This window comes from Protopterus annectens, chromosome 7.part0, assembly GCF_019279795.1.
Source record: "Protopterus annectens isolate FY-2018-M chromosome 7.part0, PAN1.0, whole genome shotgun sequence".
Taxonomy (NCBI): domain Eukaryota; kingdom Metazoa; phylum Chordata; order Ceratodontiformes; family Protopteridae; genus Protopterus; species Protopterus annectens.
In genome coordinates this window covers 384,188,890-384,215,915 of record NC_056739.1, presented here as the reverse complement: position 1 = coordinate 384,215,915, position 27,026 = coordinate 384,188,890, and the positions used below count along the sequence as shown (strand labels likewise).

Below are 27,026 nucleotides of genomic sequence, written 5' to 3'. Positions count from 1 at the left end.
GAGGTGAAAAGGTAACCAAGTAAAGTTACATCTGCAGAAATGAGCATGGACGGCGAGCTAAATTCTTAAGGTTAAGAAAGACCGAAACCTCCTTACAAAGACTGGCTGTTCTGCTTTAACAATGACCATCGATGTGCAATGGGTGGTGATGCTGGTCATCTAGGACCACTCAAGATCTTTTGGAGATGGTTGTGATGATTACTCTACCAGCAAGTATTACACTTTATTATAATCTTTGTAACTACTTTGCAAGCAGTTTTTAAAACGGGATGCATTTGGTACAAGTACGCAATAAATAAATGGATACTAAAACACATATCCTTAAGTTGAAACAGTACATGTACAGTACATAAACCTCTGAAGATAACCAGTACATGTATAGTACACAAACGTCTGTAAATAAGCATGAATACAAGCAAAAGATTAGCTAAGCAAGCGTGCTTTACCATTGTCACTGTGATTTGTGGTACAAATAACCTTTACACTGCACTATAAAGAAATTAATGTAATTTGCATATCACTCTGTCCCTAACCAAGTTGTATACTAATGCAGGTAGAACAAGTTACTTAAAGTCAGACTAAAAAAAAAACAAAATTGGCCTGAACCACATCATTTCATTTGGTAGGTTATCAGGTATAACATGCAAATAAACAGATACATAAAGTATAAAGTTCAGTGTCAGTTTTACTGACATCTAGATGATGTATGGTAACTCAAATGCCCGCAGACACCAATATGGTAAATTAGCAAATAATCTGTTGAATATGCTTGATGGAACATATTATGAAAAAAAAAAGGTTATATGATGACAACTGAATATGTGGATTGTAATTCTGTGAGAGAATAAGCCAAATTCCATATTATAATTGTGAGATCTGACCCTGTGAATTCTGGCTCTTCAAACAAACCAACCATTATTTACACAAAAGCATGAAATTCCAAAACCTGCCTTTATACCTTTAAAGCAATTTCTGTAGGCTGACTCCATCTCTCTACACCTTCCTACGCACAATGCTTGCACACAACTCACAGATTACTGAACCTTGGAGAAGGTAAAGTTCTCTGATGTCAAATTAGCAGACCAAAAAAAAAAAAAAAAACTTTTAAGAAACCAGATTAAGCTTATTTGGGTGCCTGTTGTCATTTCAATCATCCTAACTGTTATCCTCGGACTAGTAAAACTTAAGGGTTAATATGGGACATATGTTCAAAAAAGCCAAACAAAATGGGAGGGGGTCAAAGGGCCAATAATACGGAAATATTTTGAATACTGCTTCTATAAACTTAGAAAGTTGCTAAAGTAACTGAGTTTGTTTTAACATACATTTTCTTTTCTTTAAACAATTTTATTGATTTTGATTATAATGAAAACAAATGACAGACATATATAAGATAATTTACATTATGGATTTACAAATTGATAACATGTATTTATAGCATTTAAATATGAATATACGAATAACAAAGCAAACAAACTAAAGTATGTACATAGACATCGAGTATTTATACATTTACCCTACAACCTTCCTTTTGTAACTTGTTCTCATGAATGACAAGGAAAGTCAATTATCTTTATGCAAAATGATCATTTTTTTCCAACATATTTTGTAAGTTAACCCATAAATGATGTCCATATGTCTTTCTAGATGTTCTAGAGGTTATGGTTCTTGTCTGTAAATGACTAACTTCTTTTAATAAATTAGTAAACTCAGAGAATGTAGGAGTATGTTTTGAATTTTAATTTTTTTGTTATGATCTTTCTAGCCACTGTCAATATAGTCCATAATAATGAGTACTTGGTTTTCCTAACACATTGTGGAACAGGTGTATTAAATTTGATTAAGGATTTATTCAGTATGAAGTTTTCTGAAAAAAGTGCTTGTAAAAAGTCATTTACTTTATTCCAAAAGATATGTAAAGTTGTACAGTTAAAAAACATACGTGCCCAGTTAATATCTACATTAGATTTGCATCTATTACAGGTGTTATGTTTTTTATTACATTTTGTCCATTATTTGTGGTGCATAAAAGGATCTATTCATCTCCATGTGTAAATCTTCCATTTCAGAGAAAATTATGTTTTCCCAGCTGATTGTAGCATTTTAACCTTATCTTGCTCACTTGGGGAATTATGAGTAATTAAACTAAAATAACTCCAGTCGTTATGTGTGCAAGAAAATGTTTCTTCTCTTAAAAGTCTATAAATAAAAGGAGAGACTACCTGAATATGTATGCTGGTATAATAATGTTGATTGAAGAAATTGTAATAATATCTTGGTGTCATGTTTGCTAGTTGGTGAAGCTAGTTTCAGCTTATTATCAAGATTCAGCTTATTATCAAGATATAGTATAAGTGTTTGTATATCTAACTATGAGGACTTACTAAGTGTATATTCCTGTATAATATGATCCATTGAACTAGTCTTGCATTCATAAGTTAGCTGGAACCAGTATTTGAGTTCATTGTTTTTCAGTTGAGAAATTATGCTAATATCTGAGGTAACAAAAGTCTATTGTGTATATGCTCTAGAAAATAACAAAAAAAGTAGATATTTAACATGTTATAAAGTTTCTAAAGTTAATTAGAATATTATGTATGTAACTGGCAGTATGATTAGGATTAGTATGTGTGATAAAATATTCTTTTAAGATCCATATAAAAGGTGTGTTTATGAATTCTAGTTGATATGTTGTTGGTCTCGTAATAAGTTCCATGGCTAATACTTCCCATAAAGATTTCCATTTAGCTAAATAGGTTATATCTAAGAGCTGAGAAATTGATCTCATTATAGCAGAAATCGAATAGAGATTTAGATCTGGGAAAGCTATTCCACCATTCTTCCAGCTGTTAGTATGTTGATTAATAGTAATTCTACGTTTTTTTTGTGACCAAAAGAATCTTAGTATTAAAGTGTTTAGTTTATTTATAAACTTTTTTTTGAGGGTAGAATTTGAATGGATTGTATTATGTATAAGATTTTAGGTAGAATTATCATTTTTATAATGGTTAGTCATTCTTCAGTAGTAAATATTACTGTATTCCATTTTGAAAAGAATACTTGGATATTTAGTAAACATTTCTTATAGCTTAATTGAAATATTGATTGAATGTCTTTGGCAAGCATGATTCCCAAGATATGTGATTTGATCTGCGTTAGCAATGTGATATGTATTATTTCCTATCATCCTTTTTTTTATTTTTTTATTAGGCTATATGGGTAGAATTTTTGTTTTACTGTTATTGAATGATAGACCGGACGTCATTTGAAACGTTTTAATTGATTCATATAATGACATGAATGAGGAGTCATTTCCCTTTGTGGTGATAAGAACATCATCCGCAAACAGCTGGATTTTGGCTATATTGTCTTTATCCATTTCCAAACCCTCTATTTCTTTATTGTTTCTTATTTCATTTGCCCAGGGTTCCATGATCAAAGTAAATAGTAGAGGAGAGAGAGGACATCCTTGTTTGGTGCCTTTTGTAATAGATATTTTATTGGAAATATATGACCCTATTTTGATATATGCATAGGTTTCTTCATATAAATGTTTTAGAAGATTAATAAAATTATGTGAAAAACGTAAGCATTCCAAAAGAGTAAATAGATAGATCCAGTTAACAGAATCAAAGGCCGCATTAATATCAAGACTAATTAATGATAGGGTCCTTTTCTTCCTTTGTGAGAAGTCTATAATAGCTAGAGTTTGTTTTATATTATCAAAAGTACTTCTGTTAGTTATAAATCCTGCCTGGTCTTCATCTATTAAGTGGGGTAAGAATTTCTTCAATCTTTCTGAGAATATATTCATAAACATCTTAGAATTGATATTCAGTAAAGATATTGGTCTGTACGAGGAACAGAATTTTGGGTCTTTATTTGATTTTAAAATAGGGGATATAAATGTATATTTCCAGGATGGGGGTGTAAAATTATCATTTTGGGCCAAATTATATACTTTGTGTAGTAAGGAAATAGCCATTTTTGGGCATCTTATATATTTCAGGAATAATTCCATCGTTACCTGGAGCTTTGTTTAGTTTAAGTTTACTTACTTGACTTTGTATATCTGATAAAGTAACTTGCTTATCAATAGCTTCTATTTGTTTGTTTAGTTTATTGTATATATTCTTGTTAATATAATCTCTTATGTTATCTTGTGTTTGAATGTGTGTGGATTGACTAATTTCATGAAAGTGACATCTAAACTCTTCTAATATATCTTGTATACTATGTACTTCTCTTTTCTTTTTTGCAGAATGTATTTCTTTACTACAATTATATTTATTTAATCTTTTGGTCTTATTATTATGGTTTGATAGAGGTTTAGAATTTAAGGAATAAGCAAGAAACCTATATTTTTCTAGTGTTATCTTTGTTTTATTATGTATATAGATCTATATTTCTCATTTTATTATGTAGGATAGATCTATATTTCTCATTTAGCTTGTATATCTCATCCCTTATATTCTTTGAAGACAGACTGTCTTTATTATTTGTGAATAGTGGGTCCAGTTTATCCTGTATTATTCTATCTTTATCCCATATTTTCATCTTATTATGAAACCATTTGTTTATTTGTCCATATAAATATGCTTTTAGGGCAACCCAAATAAATATATCATGTGTGTCTGATGCTGAGTTTATATTAAAGTTTTGTGTCTTTTCTGTTATGAATAATTGAAAATCCTTAAGTTGTGTGAAATATGCTGGAATCCTTTTAATTTGGACACTATGGGCGTTATTAATATTAAGTTCAAATATAATAGTATTATGGTCAGAGACTGGGCAGGACATACTTTTGCTAATGGTCAGGTTATTCATTACCTGTGTGGAAAGAAATATTCGATCAATTCAAGAATATGTTTTGTATCTACTAGAACAGAATGTGTATTGTAATGAGTTATGATCCACAAAATGATATATGTTTTTGAGTAGGTATAAGTCTATGAAATTTATAAGTTGTTTAGCTTGTGCTGCAATTTTTCTTTTTCCTGAAGTGGTTGTATCTTTAGGGTCTAAGATACAGTTGTAGTCACCTGCCATAATGATATGTCCCTCAGATAGTGAAACTATTTGATTCAATATGTGTCTAATAGTATTAGTACCAATACCAGGTAACCCATAGTTGTTTATTAATGTATATAGTTTCTTACCCATCTCAATTACAGCCAAGCAAAGCAAACCTTTATTGTCTTGGTATGTTTTGATTATTCTGGGTAATGGTAATCTTTTGTTCCACAATATTGCTACACCACTTTTTTTTTTCATACACTGAGTTTACAATATTTGTATATTTATTTGTATCTACAAATTTAATAATATCTTTTGTTAAATGGGTTTCTTGTAAGAATACTATATTAGGTTTATGAAAAGCTAGATATTTAAATAAATTACTTCTTTTATATGGATTGTTCAAACCATTTATGTTAAGTGACATACCTTTCAACATAGTCATATTATGGAATTGTACCTGAAATATGTGTTAGTAACATATCAATATCATATGTATAATATGAAAATGTCCGCAAAAAATTAATTTGTTCCTAGTAAAAATATTAAATCTCATGTCTTTAGGAAAAAAATGTATTCCTTGAGCTTTATTCTCTACATTTTCTGTAAATAAGCTACTCTTGATGTCAAAAAACTATTTTTTTTTAAATTATTACATATACTAGATAAAAACAAACACCCCAACGCTCCCCACCTGAAGTTATAACCTCCTAATCCCAATGACATCTGTCAGTGAGATCAACCCCTAAACTGTAACAACAGAGTACAAACTCCACTAATAACATACTTTATATACTTTAAGTTAGAAACATTAAGATAACCAAATTCTAATGAAATCATTAATTGTCCTAATATAGTGTTATCTGGAAGGTTTATACATTCATAGAGATCACATCTAATGAGAAACCTATGTAAGCTAATAGATTCAAAATATGATTTACATCCCAAAATAAGGCAAATGTCTAACAGATTATTTAATAGGATTATAGCAATAACCCACGCCTGGGTGTGGGTAATGCGGGATTTACCCACGGTTGGCGTGGTTTGGTCCCGAGGGCGAAGCCCTAGGGACCAAACAAAGACAACCGTGGGTAAATCCCGCATTACCCACACCCAGATGTGGGTTATTGCTATTATACTATGACATTATTTAAGAAAATAAACAATTACTTTTCTTAAATAATGGCATTGTATAATGCCTCTTTGCTGCCCTTCCGCAGCTGTCTGGCATCCGCCGCAGTTCTGATGTACTGCGCATGCCTGCGCAGTACATCAGAGCTGTGGCCAAAAGCAACGGAGAAAGCAAGATCGCTGTTGCTTTTTTACTGTTTCGCTATGTTAAATGGGTTTAACATAGCGAGACAGCTTTAAAATCAGCAACGGATCTCAGTTACAATAATAGTTTGTTTTATAAATAGTCTGCATTTCTCATTTATTCTTTAGTTTCTTTTGTTTTTCAGTAGATTTCCATGTAGTTTTAGGAGCCATTCTTTTAAGAGAGGGGTTAGCCCACTCCATCTCTTCTATTTTTTCCAGTAATTTGTGGTTTTTAACATATGTTTTTAACATATGTCACAGCAGAATCAAGATCCTCACAGCAGAATCAAGATCCTCAAACAATGAAGGTCCATCAGGAAGAAAAATCTTCAGCCTTGCTGGAAACAAGAGGTGAGAGTCTTAATCTGTACCTTTTTCAGTTCTTTAATTAGATGTAAAAAAAAATTATTTTGGTAATTACCACTGTTGAATAGTCATTATCGAAGTGAATGATAGAGTCATTGTATTTTAAAGGTGATTTTGACCAGGCTGTTTTTAGAATTAAGTCTTTATCTTAAGATGATAGGAATTTTACTATGATAGATCTAGGTTGTTTCCTTTTGGTACTGTTTCCTGATGTGTGAGACCGATGTGCTCTCTCTATACCGAAAGATAAAGCCTCTGGTAAATCTAGAAAATTTTGGCAGCCATGAGTTAAGGTAACTTGACATATTGTTTCCTTTTATATTTTCCTGAATACCACAGATTCTTATATTATTCCGGCATGATCTATTCTCTAGATCATCCAGTTTATGTTGTAATGAAGTATTTTGTTTAAGCAAAAATTCTATGTTGTTTTCATTTTCTAGCAATCTTCCATCAAAGTCTGGCAATGATTCCTCAATACTAGTAATTTGAATTTTTTGCCGTTTTAGATCCTCATTAAGCATTATCCATCTGCTTGGTAGCTTTTTCTTTAAAGTTGTCTATTTTACAGTCAATTATATCAATCTTAGTTGTGAGGTCTTGAATAGTTGTTATTAAAGTCTGTAGTTCCTTTTTTATACTGGAGTCCTGGTCATTTGGCTTAGTATTACTCATGTTGCAAATCTCCCAGAAGTGAAGTATTTGTTCAGATGAAGGTTTTTGACTGGAAATTATAACCAATTTTAATTTATAAGTAGATATTCCTGAAGAGAATGTTGAATACTATCAAATTCTGCAAAAATAAATCCACTTTTTCTTGATATGAAACAAATTTCCAGTGAAGATATATTTTCCTTAGTGGAGCTTGTGAAATCTGCTGCTACACCATGACCATGCTAGCCACACCCCTAGCATACATTTTTTGAAGGATTTGAAGTCCAAAACTCAAATGTACATAATCATTTAGTGACTTCAATAGTCAGATCATCCTAGTGATTTGCTAGAAAACTACAAATTTTATGAGGCACAGATCAAAAATATAAGCCAAAAATCTGACAGTTGAGAGGTATGATTCTTACGTTATCTTCTGCTATTCTGAGGATTACAATTACACGCTTGAAATTTCAACAGACACCCAAAATAAACACAACTGTAACAAAGACATGATTCTGTCACTAGAAGAATTTCAAAGGGTTACTTTTTTACTACTTGTGTTTCGCGCGCGCGCGCACACACACACACACACACACACACACACCACCTCTAATGTGTGTACACTGCTTGGCACATCCCTTGCCCACACACCACTTGCTACGATACTGGTCTTCTAGCAGACACCAGCAAGATAGAATATCGCCAATCTCCTGTTTACTGAGTGAGCCAGCATCAACTGCAAGCTCCAGTCCAGTTCAGTTGTTCCTCCACTGTTGGGAGTCACTAACTGTATCCACTGGGTCAATGACAGCATTTTATCTCTATGCAGTGCGGCTGGTGAGTGGGTTAAGAAAGTTTTGTCAGATCACTGCATATTTTTTATGCATCATGCTACTAGTCAGCTGGATAGTTGCCCTTCTGTATTAAGCTATACCTATTAATCAGCCTAGCTATTAGATTATTTTTTCAAGTGGTTAATGCAGGGTTTCATTCTTGGAAAAGCAAACATAAGATGGGCTTGTTAACAACTTCATTAAATAGTAGTGACAGTGCACTCAGACATACAGCAGTCTGGTGAAATGGGACCAGATGAAGCTACTTTTCTTATGTGGCAGTTCTTGTTACACATTTGTTAGGGTCTATATTGAATGATCGACCTTTCAAAAGTTCGACTGTTATATAGTTGACACTATATGATCGAATTTTTGAAAGTTTGAATGTTTTAAAGAGAGAGATCTCTGTACAGCACGGAATGAGAAGATTTCCCTTTTCTGCACTGTCGTGCGATCTTAGAGTTGGCATATTTAAAGAGCGGGGGGTGTGGAGGGGGCGCAGAGGTGCTTGCCCCCCTGCTTAAAATCTTCAGGTAGGTTATTTGTGTAGTTTTTTTTTATTAGATTTTCGAACTTTTAAAAGTTTGATTATATGGTGTCGACCATATGACACTCGAACTTTTGAAAGTTCGATTATCTATTATAGACCCCATTTGTTACATAAAATAAATAATTTACATGCATAAACTAAAGTACACATTTTGCTATGCAAGTCTGCACAAATTACTCCATGAAGCCATTTTATCTGTTACTCCAAACAAATTTACGTGGGTAAGCAAAAATGTGTATACAGACTAGTGCGTAATGTTCACCATACACTTTATGTCTGATATATTTAAACCGTAGGAGGCTTTTTTTATTTAAACAAGAAACATCTTTATTAAACCATTACTTACTACATAGGCAATCATACATTTATAAAAATGAAAACAAACCACACAGACACAATCCTAGTTGCAAGCATTTAACATCATAAACCAACTGCAAACATTATACATCACTCATAACCAAGCATTTTCAAACAGTACATAGCTCATTTAAGTCTTGCTGTCTTTCAAACCTCATTCCTCCCTTGTAAGTATTGTTCCCACAATTCTCATTTTTCCTATGTAGTTTGCTCCTATCCTTTTCCAAATATCTCAATTCCAGTTGTTTCATCTCTGTTACTATACTCACTACTTCTAGTAGTCGGTTTAGATTTTGATTTCCATTTCCTATTAATTGCTTTTTTGGCAACCACCATTATTAGACACAGAAAGGCCTTGCCATGCTTAGACAATTCCAATTCTGTATCACAGCTCAGAAAAATCATCTCCTTTGTCAGACAAATCTGCCCATCCAGCATCTCCAACAGTGCATCCCACAGGGAACCCTCGAAGTCTGCCAATTCAGAAAATATGTTCCCAATTATCTCTTTCTTCCCCATTACACCTCCAACATTTGCTTGTCTGCCTGAAGAAGAATTCTCTGGAGTCTATTTGGGGGAAATAATCTATGCAAACATTTCTAGGCAAAAATCCTAAATCTTATAGATTTTGCTGCATATTTGGGAGACATACATATATCCTCCCATTGTTTATTTGTTAATTGCTTATCCAATCTCTCTTCCCAATCCTTTCTAGCCTCCTTTGATTCATTCTTATAGTAACCATGCAATGTTTATATGATCTACTAATCATTTCTTTTTTAAAAGTAGCTTCTGTTCTAGATTCTACTAAAAACGCTACCATTGTTGGTCTTTCGTTTAGGACCCCCTATTTCTTTCTCTTTGCCTATATACTGTAATATCAATCCTTGATAGGGAAGGCAATCTCTAACCTGAAGTCCAAATAAATTCTTGGCGTCTTCCCATTCTATCATCTTTCCGTCTCTAGTCATCTACTACCAATATAAACCACAGGAGACTTTATTTAAATACTTGACAAAGATCTTACCCTCAAACAAGTGATAAGGCACACACAAATTATGCAAATAAAGAAGGCACAAGTTAAAGCATGGTTATCAACAATTCTTTTAAGATATTTGTTGAAGTCTAAGTCTGAGATAAATACCATCAATGTTTCAACAGCAGCAGTCTGAACACAAGGTACATTAACCAATTTACATTTGTGTTTGACAATACTAGGATATTTAAATATGCCTTATTACACCTTACAATAAGTGAAACTATTGACCCTTTTATCTCTGGACTGTAGTCTTCCCGTCATGAAATGCACACCATAGTCGCATGTTAAAATGTAATTATCCCCATGAACTTCTACTGTAGCATTTATTTCCCCACTTCAAGCACAAATACATCAGAAACTCAGGGTACACAGACAAGGGCAATTAACTACACTTTAAAAAAAAGTGAGAAAAGAACAATACATTTATGTGTTAAACTGGCAGTGATAAACTTGGGAAGCTTTTCAAGTGATGACTCAGAAAAAAAAATAGTTGCCCAATGTGTGTAGCAATGTCTTCCTGCACATGTCTCTGTTTTTATACAACAGGAATATTATACAACTGAAACAATTACTATGAGTGACTGCAGTGTTAAGACTCCACAGGACAACTTTCAGATACAACTGCAAACAACCCTGTAAATAATTTTATTGGCAATTTCTGACAGTAAAAATGTGTGAAACAGCATTATCTTGCAACACAGAAGGAAGGGCTACCTTGATGCACTAAGTGTTTACACCACAGTGCCAGTAAAGCACATAGATCCTTTATGTCCAAGATTTCCATCACATGATCAAGCGTTACTACACCGCTCCTCATGTAGCTCATTGTCTAACAAGATCCCATCTCAGTGCACACCAGTGTCAGCTTCACATTCCACACGCCAGTGTCAGCTTCACATTCCATACATCCTGAAACCTAATGAAGTAAAAATTCATATCAGGACACGACTATGAAAGCTAGTATGACATGAAATCAGTGACTCACCCTAGTTTCTCCTGTCCAGATAAAAAGGAATTTATACAACACATTATAAGAATTAAAAATCAGTATGATGTTCCTTTTTCAAAAATTATAACTGTAATACTAATATTAGTTACATGAAGTCTTACTAGGGGATAAATCTAAGTAAAGGTACATTTTAATTGTCCTAATTGGTAACTTTGCGAACAATTATAATAAGCATTCTGTTTAACCAAGAAGTTATACTATGCCTCAATGTAGCTGGACATTACTACAGTTCTGAAGTGACACACACAAGCGTTCAGTAAAGGTTTTGATCAGGTCTCCGATCATAACCAATTCTGTGCTTGAGACACTGATGCCAGGACATTTACCTTAAGAGTGAGGCTCAAGAAGTGAATCTTGGCATCTTTGCTGAGAACACATAACAACGGGCTATAAATCGGTGAGATCCTAGCATAACACTTTGTATTGCATGGAGTCTTATTTACTCCACGTACTACCTATTACAAAAAGAAAGAAGAAAAAAAGCCCAAAGTGTTTTACCAGCTTTGAAAGCTAGTAAATCACTTGGAGAGTGTTATTGCATTGACAGCAAGTAAGAAAAAAGTCAGGGTCAGTCTTTAAATACTGACCTAATTTAAAGGAGGGAGTTAAAAACAAGCATCTGTAAACTTCTGCAGATGTACAAGGAAAGACATACAGGTACTCAGGGGTGGTTGAACGCAAAGGAATGCCCACTCCCTGATACTGGACTATAGCATCACTTAGCAGATGTGTAACATTTGTTACACGCATTTGAATGTGTTGTTATGGTCGGGTCTCATTCTACACTAGCACATAACCAGGATATTATTTAACTGTCTTTGAGCATTAAGCATGGTGCTTCTTGTACTACAAATATGTTGTTCTCAGAGGAGACATTTTTTTTTAGATAAACCAATTGAACAATGCTGCAGAAGTACAAAACATGCATTAGAAATTTCAAGGAACTAATCTTAAAACAATACTCAGAGGTACAACTACCTAGTACAGCAAACTTCATGGACATAAAATATCACAGCCTCCTACGCTGAGCATGTGTGTAATTTCATGCCTCATTCACATCCTATGCTGAGCATGTGTGTAATTTCATGCCTCATTCACATAAGGTGCATGTCCATAGGTGTGTGGGCAATGCAACTGTCTAGCTAGCTTTAAATCCAGTAAATGGCAACAGTACTATACTATAGCCCACTGACTTCTGGAAATGCTTATCCAAACTACTTCACTGACATACGTATAAGGAGGCTAAACTGGATGTAGCATACAGCCCAATATAAAGCAGTAGAAATGGATTAAAATGCTTACTCTCAAATTTGTGAACCATTTTAATAAAAAATTATATACCATGAAAAATATGAAGATTTACAATTAGACTTGTATTACATTCTGCTACAACTTCAGACAGGAGAGAAGGATTAGCTTGAAGTGACACCCCTCTCCTTATGGAAAACGCAAATGAGGATTTTTTTTTTTTCACTGAAGCAATCTGTTCCACTGAAAATGTACTACTATGTGGAAACAGGCTGACCACAAAAACTTCTGAACACTGCAACTGGTTAAGGGAAAACAGAATTCGAGAAATAGTATCTCGTACCTACCATAGCAAACAGCAAAGTTACAAGGGCAGGATGTAGGCAAATACACAGTGAACGCTGTAAACTACACAAAGTGTTTGCTTTTCTTCTCTGAAAAAAGTCTAAGCATTATTAAAATGCCTATTTTATACGTGGATGATCACTGCAAACCCAATCTCTCTAACGACTTTACGAACTGGAACACTTTTACCAGATCTTGGAAATGAATGTACACTGTATCCATTTAAAATAGATTTCTCACTAGGTTTGCCACATTTTCAGCAGTCCAAAGTGGGACACGAGTTTGCAACCATTATACGACATCATGGCAGGTGTGGCCAAACATGTGACAGCTTGGACATTCCAGAGAAGCAGAGACACTTGCAAAGTACTGCAAAAAGCACTTCATTTAATTCTGAACATAGCTCCCAAAAAAATATAATATAATACATACACACACGCACAACAAACACTTTCACCTTTAAAAAAATAGTTCTTGTAAATCATCCCAAAAAGCCACTATAAAAACTTACTTACGGTGTACAACACACCCAATTTATCTCTGAGCACAGCATTAAGAAAAAATAACAAACAAAATAAAAGAAACAGAATACATTTCCTCCTTTAAAAGTTGCAGAACTAAAACGCTAGCTGTACCTACTACTACAGAGCAGAACAGGACGTGTACTTTACTTGGCTCTCTTGGCTTCCCACTATCCTTAACACCTCCACTGGTTAGCTGTTTAGCTTCCCTACCCCTGGACTGGCTAGACTCATGGCCATCTTGCTGACCTTCTGGTTGTATGTCTAGTCACCTTACTGTCTGACTTGCTGACCAACTACTGGCATCCTTAATGGCTGGCCATCTTGCTGGCATCTTGACTTAGTCGTCACCTTAGTGGCTGGCTTGTTATGCTCTTTACTGGTCAGCTGCTGGCTGTCAGGTTGACCTTCTTACTGGCTTGCTGGCCTCTTTACTGGTTTGCTAGCTGGCTTGCAGGCTGGCTTAAAAAAAAAAGTGCAGATAAGAAAGGTTTCAACAGCAGTGGGCTTTGTAGAGCTCTTCATCATGTAAATCACTGCCTCTCAAGTGGATTTCAGCCAACCACTGCATTATTTTCACCACCCATACTTAAAAAGGAACAGCTCTCCCAGAAGATCTGGTTTGAAATTCTGAATTGAAAAGAAAAAGCCGGACGTGTGTGCAGCTTTTTCCCTGCAATTCAGACATGAGGAAAGTGGGACTTTCTGTGTTCCCCTGCTCCCTGATCCAAGTGCCAGATCATTAGGTCCAAACCATCAAACCATCAGTGCCCTGCTGATAGCTGGACTGGTGGCAACCTTATTTCTCATTAATGTAGCCATCAAAAACTCCTCCCTCCAAGGCAAAATCATTATGCCTCATTTAATTAACAATGGATTTAAAATCAGCAGCAAGCTAAAGTGATTACAAATGTTCATACACCACACAGAAGAACAGGATGAGCACTTACTGATGATCTCAGCTCCCAAATCTTAGCAAAACACTAAAAATAGCCATGCGTTATAAACATTCAACATAGCCAAAACAGAGCCCTTTTACCCTCAGAAGGTAATAACAGCCACAACTGAAGACTGAAAATGTGCCAGTTTGCTCCTAAAATCTGAGGGGGAGGCTACACCTGAACAGCTCCTGCATGTCAGTGATTATGCCTTTGTTTACACCAAGGTACTGGTAACATGTTTCAAAGTCTTTATATAGACTGAGTAAAAACAAAAAAGAGAGAGATCACAGTCACAGAAAAAAGCACATGGAGTAAGGTAAGATATACCTTCCTATTTTTTTCCTTGCGTTTTCTGAAAACTGTAGGGTACATGTTTGCCATACAACATGAAAAGGCTTATGAAACCACATAAATGCAAAAGATAAGCTTCTCCAATGAAAGGATGCAATGAAAACTGAAGCCACTGGCTAATTTAAAAAAATGCCAGAAATTCATTTTATCAGAACGTATGTTTGCAATTCTCTTTCTCCAAAAGAATGTACCTACCATATTTACTACACCTTTATAACCTAATTCAATACAATGGTGACTGACTTTGCTCAGCTCAGCTTTGTGGTTTTTGTTAAAAGCAGACATTAACTGTCCTTGTTATATTTAGCAACTGATTAAGAAGATATATGCTACGGGACACACTGCGAGTTAATTTATTTACTTCACATTTGATGACCAGGTTAGTCCGTCTGAGCTTGTGCCCCTTTTCAGTGGAGGACTGGGGAGAAAAGCTCCAGGGTACAAAATTATACAAGTAACACAGAAATTCACAGTTTTAAATTTTACAAGTAATAAGTGCACTGTACATTGTAAAATAAAATAAGTATAGTAAGAAGTATAAACAATCATTTAGTTTTAGTTGTAGTTAGCGTTATGAAGCACCAATCAATCCCAGCTGTTGAAATGCATTAAATGTGAACTACAGAAACCATATAGTTAAAAATGTGTCTTCTTCTTTCGGCTTTTCCCGGTTAGGGGTCACCACAGCAGATCACCTGTCCGCTCAGGATTGGCAGTCGAGTTTTATGGTGTCGAGTTGCCAGCGCGGCGCCCAACCTTCCACAGAAGGCACACACATGCACACACTCACACCTAGGGCCAATTTAGAGTGTCCAATCCACCTACAGCATGTCTTTGGGATGTGGGAGGAAACCCACGCGACCACAGGGAGCTCAACAAAAATGAGTAGTGAGGAAGCATAAAAAGCAGCACTTGACTGCATTTTTACAAATGTACTACACAACTACACAATAATAGGATGTAGTTGTCGTGCCAAAGTGCGCTTTTTTTTTTTTTTTTGGTGGGAGGAGTTCCCTGGTATTAGCTCAAATCCTGCCTTGCACTACAAGATGCTGTGATGAAACATGTATATTAATGTGCTGGTTTACTTATGGAGATAGCTTAATGTCAACTCTGCTGTAAAATGCAACTGCACTACCTTACTTCATTTAATCTTTATAAGCCTTCTGCATTAAGGGAAAAATAGTGATGTTGCTTGTATAATCTTTGGAAAGCGACTTGCTGGACAGATGCAACATCTCCTTGTGGGACACAACCAAACTGCTAGTTATCATTCAGAACGCAATGTTTCTAGTAACAAAAGTTAAGAAAATAGCAGTGTTTCTACAGATTCACTAAGCAGCACAAGATCATACAAAAGCAGGAAAGGGAAAACTGGCTCACAACAGAAAAAGGCCTGAAATCAATAAACCTTATTAAAAATAAAAATGTAAAAGCATAAAATAACCCCAACCAATAGGAACCTGCTAAAGCATAAGCAGTGCAGCAGATCTTATTATATGTTAGGTCAGGTCAGCTTATAGTACCTGTGAAAGTAAATACCTCACACTTTCTCCTATTACTGCTCACACACTATTTACTAGTGCTACTACTACTGCAGTTTGGTTCCACAAATGATTTTATTTTTACTTCAGCTCTCTACTAACCTTAGATAAATCAGGATTTCCAAAAATATACCACCAATGCAGGGGTCATAATTGGGTAACAAAGAATTTATGTGCCAACCTGCTTGTAGAGAAACAATATTTATCCCCCATCCTTGTTAACTTGACCCATCCAACGAGTCCATTGCCAGTATCCTGCACGCTCATTTGTACCTCAGAGAAGAAGTCAGAACCAGGCCCATTAATTCAGCGGATGAGGGAGAGCCCAATCAGTCCATCCACTTCAGAGACAACACCTGGGTGTGTGAGAAACAGGCCAGTGTGCCAACCACACCATACTAATCTATGAACCTATGAACCTATGTGGGTCTGCGCTAACTCTTTCCTAAAGCTGGTCTGCAACTCTTATATAGCTGCCTCCTGCAAAGTGCATGTGTGCTTCAATGCTTACTTTCCTGATCAAGGAATACACTGCTGACAGCACAGTCCTGCTATACCCACTGCTGCTGTGTGCAATTGCCTGCTCTCCAGTAGCTGTTGCCAATGCAACAAGCAGAGCAGTTTCCCTGCTCTCAAAGACTGACAAGACAAGCTGGCAAATCCAATCGCTTCCATCCTCCTTGTCCAGTCTCCTTACAGCATCTGTCCTACAAAGTAAACTAAACATGGGTTACCTGCTTTGCACTGACAGCTTGATTCCTTTGTGCCATGTGGCTGGGCCCCCACAGACAAGCATTTTAGCCATTATCCCACCCGATGTAGTATAAGGAAGGCCATCAATGTGCAATCCAAGAGTACGATCAGCAAGCATGCTCAGATGTGGCTGTGAGCAACTCCCTTCCAACAGTAAATTTAAGCAAGCACTGTTTGCATAAAGGGATAATGCCTTCACTACACTCCAGGTAACCCATGTTCGGATACTGGCTATTGTGTTTGAGGAAATGGCAAAGGAAGGACAAGCATGCCCGTCCTGGTGGGGGGGGCTTATGCTTCGACACTTCCCATGGATGATTCCTAGTAAGGTCAAGGCATGTATAGGAGCACTGGTCAAGTTGTCACAGAGGCCAGAATTCCAGCTTGCCTCATTGCACATCCAGCCCTGGATATTATCGGTGCACTCAAGGGGAGGGGAAGCTATGTCACTGGAGACAGAAAACAGAAAAAAAAAACTCCTTGGCAATAACAAGACATTGCCCCAGATGCAGTGCTCTCCTTACGAGCACCAAACACAAGTAGTACGAGTTAGTCCAGAGGAAAGAAATCTCCTTACCAGCACCAAACACAAGTAGTACGACTTAGTCCAGAGGAAAGAAATCCTGGTAAACCCAGAAGACAAGGAGAGGCTTTGAGGACAGCTGACAGGCAGTAGCAATGAACCAGAGAGAGAGAAACTTCTCCCTTGCCTTCCCGAGGGTCCTGCTTTTGCTTGGGAGGCTTGAAAGGCCTGGCTATCAATTAAGACAACCTCAAAGCAGAGCAACCTTATATCGATGGCAAATCTGTTAACTCAGATCCAGAATGGCAGGAAGATAAAGCATGTTTGTACAAATGGAACTAAAGTCTTTACTTCCTGTGTCAACGTAGCTGGACTGAACTCTTGACAAATCTCAAACTTCTACATGCTACAATCCTCTTCTCAGACAAAGGAGACATTAAGCACATCTGCCCTGTGGTAGAATCCTTACCCCACAGGAACAATGACAGAACTTTCAATCCAAAACACCAGCCAGAATAAACCAAATGCCTCAGAGAAGAGCCCAAAATCTGCAAGCATGAAGGCAGTGTGCAAAACTGCCAGAAGACTGATGCAATCATGTCCTTGCTGTCGCTAAAGGAATTTCTAGTGCTTTATGAACTACAGTAAGTACAGATAACAGCCATTAGCATACATAAAGGATTTTAAGAGTATTACCCTGGCAGTTGCTTTCAGTCTGCAAACCCTTCAGATTTTTATAGGCATATATGTCACTTCAAAAAATGTAGATGCAAATTTGAAATTTAAGACATTTACAGATTTTTAACTAATATTGGCAAGTTATTATTGTAATACAAGGCCTAATGATTTGCATGTGTATCTCGAATATGTTGCAATGCTCTAATGTTTTATAAGCTGCATGATGTGTGGAGGGGACAAAATCAGCACATTCAAATACTTATTTTTCTCAAATTATTGTCCGAGTTCAGTAAATTCAGTGAAATTCATTCTTGCCTCTGATGTTACGCCTATAAGTACATGATTGTCAAAACCTAAAAAGAACCTTTTTGTGTGGGGGAGGGTGTTGACGTTTTTGTTGAAGGTCAAGGATGCCTTGATACTGAATTGGAATGACAAGACTACATCTGGTGAATTTACTGTAATACCTAATGTCATAGTAGACTTTGACCAATGAAGCCATGCAAATTGTACATTTTTTATACCATTCAAATATTTCTGCAACTCCATAGTAAGTAATATGTTATTTTTTGCAACTAACTTCTTGAGAGAAATTATAATGTGTTGCACACAAAATAACCTGAACCATGCACCTACCACAAGTTTCCTATACTGACTGCTTACTAAATTCCTGTAGTGAACAAACAGTATACCAGAATGCATGCTGTGGTACAAATCTCCCCTTTATCCACAAGCCCTGGCATAGACGGCTTTGATGTAAGTCGGGGTTGTACACTGCAAGCAACACTAGTGACTTTCTGAAACGCATTTTCCACAAATAGAATGCACTTGGGAACAAGTGCAGTACACAGGGGAATGTCGCACTAGCGATATCAAAGTTCTTCTGACATAACTTTGTGATTAGCTGAGCCTCAGCTTGTCAATTTTAACATCTAAATCAACAGTTTTATATAAACAAAGTAATTAAATGGCTAAATTCATTCTTTGTAGAACAAAACAGCAATATCGCAGTCTGAAACTGAAGCTCTGTCTTTTGAAGAGACAGCCAACAACTACAGCAGACTTTGTGTGATATGATTAGCAAATCAAGATAAATAAACTGGGATTGTTAGGACATAACTGATGGTGGCTTTTACTTAGATTGGGAGAAAATACAAGTTAAACAGCAAGTGAATGAATGCTATAGGTGTTGCTATGGCTTTAAGGGGTCCTTTGAATGGCCAGCTTTGTTGCTATGGCTTTAAGGGGTCCTTTGAATGGCCATCTTCTACTTACTTATTTTGACTGACAGTAGCATTCGGTGTATAAAACAGAAAGTAAGTGCATACTTTGGTTATAGCTACAGCTTTGGCAAATTCTTTGTCCCAACAGTTTTTATTTATTTACTTTAATTGGGAGATACTCATGACAGAAAACAGTGACAAAGTGTATACTGTGGATGTAGCTATAGCTTTTTGAAACGTCTTGTGTCACTGCAGCTTGAGTAACATGCACACACCAGGAAATGCCGCTTTTGTAGTACGCTTACTTTGTGTTTTCAATAATACCATTTTTTTACAATATGTGATTAAGCCAATCATTTCCTCATATTTGTCTTCCACAAATTCCCTCTAAAATGTCTACTTGTTTATGAGTGCATTGTTATGTCTTTTGTTTAGATAGCAAGTTTACTGTTTTAATGTTCCTCTAAGCAACAGGATAATTATACAGCTTTATGACATTAAAGGCAAGCACCTACAATAAAAGAATGGTAGGAAAATATACAGGGAGCAATTTTCAGCTTTTGAGTACAAAATGATAGTCTTGTTTTGAAAAAGATTCTGGCACCACTCGGACAAATATCAGCTCACGCTGTGTGGTTTTGCAGAAATGTCAAAGTGCATGTCTACGGAACTATAACAGCAGGGCTGCAGTCTTCCTGTAGAGACGCAAGTGCATATGCAACTCATTTCTAACATCATCATCATTCAGAAAACTGAACATTTGGGTCATTGTTCATAAAGGGAAGAGCGTTGCTGGCTTTTCAGCAGTAATAGCAGCAGTACTGTAGCATTAACTGAATGAAGTACAGGCGTACAAATGTGGTCTCCTGTTTATTTTTTGCTTTATCACTGACTGATAAGTACATCCAGAGTAAAGGCTTTTCTCTCAGCAGTTACAACTACCAGCACTATCTTATCTTCAAGCTAGAGGTAACCCGCTTAGTGAAGTTACATAACAGTGCTTGACTACAGTTTTACTCTGTTTCAGAGAAAAGCTGACTTACTGTACGCTGCCTGTAAATACTGTGTCAAGATCTGTACCACGAAGTAACAGCCAAACTGGCATCAGAAGAGATTTTTATCTCATATCTTGATGTCCGACATGTCAAATCCAATATATTAAGACACTGTGGTAGCTAACTGATTAGGTTACGTTGATATGTCTTTTGCTGAGATGATGACTGATCAGAACTTGAAGGTGCAGCTTTGTAAAATATTGCCCTCTTCTGTAATATAAAGACAGCTGCTTGTTGCTAGCTAACCCTGTAATGCTCAAATTCTGACACAAGTAATTCTTCGGTATCAGACAGACAAAGGAAAAAAAAAACAGCCTTTACCCTACTTTCAGTCAAGAAACTACTACCTGAAAACTTGAGATACCTACACCTTCGATTGCAGCTTCAAAGACAGGTTACCTTTCAACCTGCAGACACTGACATTAAGAACAAAGGTCCTTGAAAAACAGGAACATTCAGATAAAAATCTTTCTTTAAATTACTGTTGCCACTAATATGTTGATCATGTAGTGTGTTTTGTGCACTAGACAGCTTGAAAAATCACATGACACTGTACTGTACAGAATTAATCTTCACACACTACACATTCTTTCACCTAATTCTGTTACCAAATGAAACATGATAATCCCCATCTGTGTTTTAGTTAAAAAAAAAATTTGTAACCAGTTACCCCTACAACTCAAACGTGGGTGAAATATGACGATTATTGTATCAAAACCAAACCCTCGCAAGTGCAATGGCCCAAAAAGATTCAATCCATGTAAGAAACCACAGGACAGCACAATGTGGTATAAATATCCAATTTATTTATGGCATATAGGAGACAAGGTACAAAAAAAACCAGACCGGTTTCGGCTAAACAAAGCCTTCCTCAGTGTAAGCCTTACACTGCATGGTTGTAGTTTGTTATTCATCTAAAGTTATGCAATTGTAAAGAGTTGAAGCAGCTACTTTTCTGGTTGCTTTGTTTATATCTATGTAATGGAAAGGTTTCTGTCCTGTTTCTGTCCCGTTTCTCTCCAATTGTGGTGTTTTTTATTGCACCTTGTGTATTTCCATTCCTGAGGTACTTTTTGTGTGATCTCAAAACAGAAACAAAAAGCAGCAACCCTAGAGCAGGCATCAGCTGCATCATAACTACATTTAACAGAGGTGAGTTACCGGAGAAGAAAACCCCAGTAAAGAGAGGGCTGAGGCCTTCCCTTCAGAATCAAGAAGGTTTGCGATAGCCGAGGAAGCCTGAGAAAGAATGGCTGAAACATATGGGTCTGGTAATTAATAGTCCAAAAGGCCAAGGTGGCAGCAGTATATACCTTTTTACCTAGCTGTTCCACAGTTCAACTGTCCTTATCTAGGGAAGTAGTTTAGTAGAAGGGAAAAGTTTAGAGCGTTTCTCTGAAGAGACAGACATTAAGCCTGAAAAAATATACAAGAGTTTGAGAACTGGAAAACAGAAACTTCATGGAATTTTTGCAAGTTAGGTATCGGAGGTGGAAATGGGACTTGAGTATTGTACAGGAAGTAGATGGGTTGGCTGCTGAAAACAGCCTGTCCAGTATTAGGCAGACCTGCACTGGTCCTAGCAACTGCACCACCGTCAGCTGACTCAACATTAGAGGATTCTATTATGGTGCCAGTACAGGAGGTACCATAGAAAAACCTATGTCAACACAGGGGCAACACCTGATGCTGGCTGCACAACTGCAAGCTTGAAAAATGCAAGACAGCTCACAGATGGAAGCAATAGATGGCCTTACGTCTGATGAGCCTCATTTGAAAGCCATGGAAAAACATGGAATTAATTAATTAATCAGGACATAGGGAACCTCCAAACACTGGAGGCATCACAGATTGGATTTGTCAAAGGCAGGTCAAGCTTCTCAACCTGGTGTTTTTTTAAGGTCACCAAAGCAATGGACAGGGTGAAAAAGACACACGCCATATACATTGGCCTGATCAAAGCTTCTGACACAATTTCCCACTAAGACATATTAGAAAAGCTGGGATTAAAACCCCTGTGCGATTTTGCTGGATTGCCAACTGGTTCACAGATAGGATGCAGATAATCAAAATAGTGGAAGTTATATCCACAAAGAGACCAGTCACCAGTAGAGTTCCCAAGGGTTCTGTAATGGGGCCTCTCCTGCTTGGCATCTACTTTTCTGAAGTAAAAGCCAATACCAAAGGGCTCTAGCCGAATAACTTTGCAGATGACTGCAGGAAAGCAGCAGTCATTAAATCCCCATATGACTTCACTGTCCTACAGGAAGATTTGTCTCAAATAAAGTTGACCGTGTTTTTCAGGATTTGGGAACTTGTGTGGACAGTGACCTAACTTTTAACCAACACGTGTCCACTGTTATAAGAAAGTCATTGTATACTGCACAGCTTATAGTCAATGGGATTGGGAAGGATGGGAGGGTTGCCTAATGGTTAAGGTATTTGCTTTACAAACACAAGGTACAGGGTTTGAATCTCATAGGGGATAATTGGATAGGCTTAAAATGGCTCGCAAGGGCAGTTAGCCTAGTACTAACCTATGAAACTATGCAACTAAATAACTGGTGCCAAAATCACGGACTAAAACTAAATGCCAAAAAATGCGTTACTGTATCCTTTGGAAGTCATCAACTCCAAGGAACTACCTCATTGATAATAAACCCCTATAAGTTGACCGTGTTTTTCAGGATTTGGGAACTTGTGTGGACAGTGACCTAACTTTTAACCAACACGTGCCCACTGTTACAAGAAAGTCATTGTATACTGCACAGCTTATAGTCAATGGGATTGAGTCTAGATCTAGGGATGTCATTGTCCTCAATTACTCAGCCGTCATTAGACCAAACTATGACTATAATGCCCCTTTGGCATGTAAATGTCCAGAAACATACAAGTGGAGTGCCCACAGAGATACCATATTAAAAAGATGCAATGGTTAAACAACATATCCTGCATGGACCAAACCAAAGCCCTGTCACTGCATTCTATATCCTACAGACTGTTAAGTGACATGTATCTGGAATGCAAAGCAACCTCAAACCCTTTACTGATGGATTTCCTGCACAACAGCAAGTCAAATGGCATCACAACCTATAAACAATTGGTCTAGGGATCTGAACCTCTTCTGCAAGTCAGAATGGTTTGGAGGGACAGGTGGATCTCGCAGAGCAAACTGCTGCTGTGAACAGACTCTCTATCCACGTAAAACAAAGTTCATCTCTGTATATATTCAAGTGCAACTGAGATCAATGGATGGGAAACAAGAAATTTAACCCAGGACTGCCCTTGTACTACTAAATGGACAGAGGCAGCTCCTTCATCCTTTATCGCATACACAGGTCCCCTCAAACTATCTATGGCATGATGCCAGTTATTCTCATTAAGGGTAATATATAATTTTCAATGATGTAAAGGATAAAGCCAATCTATAACCAAATGGGATGGGTTATTTAGAGCACAAAAAGGGAATTGGTTGGCTTAAAATGGCCCATGAGGGCAGATATTCTAGTATTTACCAACTGACCTATAAAAGAAAAATGTCCAGGTGATATTCTGGCACCTAATGTGGAGAACTCCCAAAATGCTTGAGGCCAACAAAAACCATGTACCTCACATCAAAGGTACCATCAAGTACTGAAAGGAGGGGAGCATAAACTGATTGCTGCACTGAAGTTCCACAATCACCTTGATTGAAGCAGCATAATCAAGGAGTAGTACGGCTCAAGACAACGTTACTGCGGGTGTGAAACCTCAATTCAGGGTATGAATGCACACAAATGGAGAGAACGGCTCTATAGTCAAAGTGGCCACCAGCTTAGCAGCATACATCTTGGGAGACTTTTCCATGGCTGTAATCTGAACTAAACTTGAAGAGAAAGACAAAACTCCAATTCAATCACACTTAAAACACTCTACTTAGGCCAGAAGTGCGAACAGATTTTACAAATCTAACAAAAACTGTCATACTATGTTTGGAAGAATTAGACTCTTCTGGTAACGTAGGAGGAGAATCAGAAGAGGAGGACTCTCTCTGAACATGAAACAAATCACCAGACTCTACTTGCTGTTGTAACAAATAAGCAAGAAATTGCTTTTTCCTTTAGCCTCTTTGAACCTAGCACAAATATGACATGGTAATGGCTAATAAAAATGTTGCCACCCTAAACAATGCAAACTTTTGTTTAGAATGTCAACATAAACAATTTGCTTGCTGTCATCACACATTCATAGAAGCAGATGTAATAGCATAAAGGGTAAAGGTTATAAAATAAAGTGAAGAAGCCTCCGCAACCATACAACACCCAGTGAAGAAGGTGAACCAGCAACCACACTTCAAAGAATTAATTATAACAAGTAAATGCTGAAAAGAAGGCTGTCATCATATACTAATGAAAACCTAATAAAAAACCTTCTCAACCTTTTAGCACAAGAAGTCTGGACAAAGCCAAAAATAGTGGGCATACAAAGATCAAACAATAGGGACAACATTTAAAAAGTGTTCTTTTAACTTAGAAAGTTGTTTTTACTTTAACATATTTTTTCTAAAGGATATAAAGTCTGAAACTCAAATATTTATTACTTATTGATCTCACTGTTCACAAATTTTGTGGTTTTCTGGCAAATCATTCAGGAACAGACCAAATATAGGAGGCATAATTCTGGCCATTCTGCAAAAATCTGGACAGCCAAGAAGTATGCCAGTAAAGAAACACTGCAAAAGCAAGTAATCTGCAACCTGTAGCCTAAGGCCATTTGGAACCTAATTCAAATGCACAGAGTAGTTGGGAAGATGAAAAAGAAAGACTTTAGGCACCATGGGAAAGAGGAGGTATGGAAATATACAGGAAAAATGTATCCACTGAGCTGCACATGTTCAATGCAGTATGTCCTACCAGTTTAAAGAAAGGCTGAATCTTCTTTGCAAATTTCTACTTCTGAAAATGTTTATCTGTAACCATTTAAGCCCTGGACGGTGCACAGTGGTACAGCGGTAGCGTTGTAGCCTCACAGCAAGAGGTTCTCTGGTTCGATTATTGGCTGGGGTGCTTTCTTTGTGGAGTCTGCATGTCCTCCCTGTGTTCATGTGGGTTTCCTCCCACATTACAAAGACATGGGTCTGGAGGGTTTCTCCCCAGGCCTCCACTGAAAATTGGCTTCGTTCCACGTCAGACTTTACTGGTTAACAAATGTTAAATAAATAAATAAATAAATAAAGTAAAATATCTTCCATTTAGAAAAGGGGAACACAGAAGAGCCACATGATTTTTTTAAAGGTAAAAAAAATGCTCTCTTACAAACAGTCGTAATCTGTTTTCCTGAGCTGATAATAAATAAATGTGGTTACAATTCATCTTTCACACCTTGTGGGATTTTCCTTGGCAGTTGTAATGGACTACACACTTCTGTAATACAATGCAGAGGTATGTATGAGACTTGTACTAGGGGACCCTACAACATTGTGGTGCACTAAAACAGAGTGCTGGGACACTATTATGATATACATTAATGGCTTGATTAACCCAAAGGTGCACCTTTACAAATGACCTCGAAGTTACCCAGGATGCAGACATGTAAAATTAATAGTTACGTAAATTGTAACATGCAAAGGAGAAAAGCTATGCCATGTAAAAGAAACAGCTGGATGCCTTACATGTAGTACTTTAAATCACCTATTTTGGCATTTAAGCTGCTCTCTTGCCTTTACATACAGTTTGCCTGCATTGTCTCAATATGTTTGTCCAGGTACAGAAGCCATCTTGGGATAGAATAGTAGTTACTCCAAGTGACTGATGGACTAATTGCTGCACATCCTATGTAGTATCCGTGAGTACTTTGGATTCAGGACTCACTCATTTTCTTGTTTACTATTTACTGCGGGAACCACAGATAAGCCCTTGTTTTCTTGCTAAAACTGTATAGAATTGCTCTATGAGACCATAAAAGTGCTTCTGGACTTGTTGAATCTCAGAAAAAAAATCAGAAAAGTAGATTTTTTTGATTTGTTCTTAAATCACATTTATTTTTGACATTTTGAGCTGATTGTTGCCATTTTTAACAGTTTCTTTCTGCATTACTTTTCTATCTTCTGCATTTTCTAAGTTAATCTGTTTGTCCATGTGTAGGGGCCATCCTAGGAGAGAGTTGTAGCTACTGTAAAAATTGCAGCGTGTCCTAAGTAGGTGTGTGGTCTTTGCATTCAGGCTGTCTACTGGTTCTTTTCTTGTTCACTGTTTACTGCACGGAGCTGTGCTAAGACATTGGTACTAACAACTCCATAGGAGGCAGTGTGTGCAAGTAATTTCCTGCTCTTTCACACTTAGCAGAAGTGTATCTTCCTCTAAATTGTTTGAGTTGGACACCCTCTTTGGCTCTGCCTTAACAGCTTGTGCATACTTACAAGGGCTTTCCCTGTCTTCGCTTGTCTGCACAGCCTGGTTACCAGCTGCACTTACCTGAGAGATAGGTATGTCAAGAGTCATCAGTCCAACAAGCTTCTCCCACCAAGTACTCTCACAATGCCACTTCGTCTCCCTCACTGTCTCCCACTACACAGCTGCCTTGGTCAACGTATGGAGACAGCTTATTAGCCCTTCCCTACAGCCAACCTTGCAGCATTATGTTTCTTAAAGTAATGTTCACTGAAAATTAGCACATGCTCAGTGCAAGGGACTCCCTCTGAGAGAGGTGTAAATACTTAACTAAA

General features: G+C 36.9%; 1 protein-coding gene across 4 annotated transcripts in view; it reads right to left on the bottom strand.

Moving 5' to 3' along the window:
- The window catches only part of CTTNBP2NL (CTTNBP2 N-terminal like), a 593,921-nt gene that overhangs the window by 541,583 nt on the left and 25,312 nt on the right, over positions 1-27,026 (bottom strand). The window contains exon 1 of one of the 4 annotated variants that reach the window (XM_044076952.1): positions 10,847-10,923. The exons of the other annotated variants lie outside the window; for them this stretch is intronic. The gene's annotated coding sequence lies outside the window, so the exon portion shown is untranslated. Of the gene's footprint in view, positions 1-10,846; positions 10,924-27,026 lie in introns of those variants that run through there. 4 annotated transcript variants of the gene reach the window in all.